Source organism: Exophiala aquamarina (genome assembly GCF_000709125.1).
Source record: "Exophiala aquamarina CBS 119918 chromosome Unknown aczIA-supercont1.5, whole genome shotgun sequence".
NCBI classification, from domain to species: Eukaryota; Fungi; Ascomycota; class Eurotiomycetes; order Chaetothyriales; family Herpotrichiellaceae; genus Exophiala; species Exophiala aquamarina.
In genome coordinates, this window is record NW_013550583.1 from 2,121,611 (window position 1) to 2,122,869 (window position 1,259).

Sequence of the window (1,259 nt, forward strand, 5' to 3'; positions counted from 1 at the left end):
CGAGATATACTATATATATAATATTAAGGAGCTTCTTTAACGCCTTATTAATATAGGCTTAGAAAGTTATCGAAGTATTAATAAGACTAAACGATATAACTAGATATTCGAAGTAGCTATACTATATATAAAACGTAGTCTTCTAGATATTCTTCTCGTATATTCGTATCTTCTAGTATATATTACGTAAGTTTAACTTAGTATATATAGTAGCGCCGACTAATTAGTCTAGTATCTTACTAATTAAGAATAAGAAATAACGATTCTTTACGATTATTCTATTTAAGGTACGATAGTCGATATAAAGTCGTAAGCTATCGTCCTTCTTTAATATAAATAGAATAGGAGCCTTCGTAGGTAACTCGCTCCTTTTAATCTATTTTCGCGCTAGATACTTATTAAGGTACTCGCGAAGTACTCGAAGCTCCTTTATATTAAGAAAATAGATTAGTCTATAACTCGCTATCGAATCTTCTTTTAAAGAAATCGAGTAAATTACTTTAGTATCTAGTAATAGCTTACTTATATTTTCTTCCGAGAATATATTACTAAAATCTCGATACTCTTTTAGTAAAGAAATCGCTATATTTTCGCTATTATTCTATAATTCTTCCTTAATAGAGTTACTATAGAACTTTAAGTTCTTTAAGTAGATAGCGTAAATTTAATAGGTTTTAGCTAGGTTTATTACCTTCTAAAAGGAAATAAGAGCTATATACGCTTTTCGTACTATACGATAATACTACGTATTTTCGCGCTAGCGAACTTCTAGATCTACTACGTAAAGCTAAATATATCTAAGGATTATATTAAAGTTACTAAGATTAGTAGCTAGGAACCTATTATTACGGACTAGGTTATAGATAAGGTCGCCGGGATAGGCGCCCTACGTTCTAGGGAACAGTTTAAGGAAGGTCGGCCGATAGAGAACGAGGCTATATTACGTGACTAGGGGGTACATTAATATATTAGTATATTAGAGTAATATAGTAAAGCACTAAAGAAGTACTTTAAACATTATATATACGCGCTCCTTTACCTAGATAGTATAGTTCGTAGTTAACTTCGTTAGTAATCCTATACCTATATTTTAGGATATAGTCCGACGAATAAAAGTATTCCCTTTATTATCCTAGTTAACACTCTAGTACCCACTCTATTAAGGAACCCTACCTTAGTTAGAACTACTTATAGCTCGGATTATAATACTTTAACTACTACTTAATTAGTATTAGATATCTAACGTAGGATTATCTCGA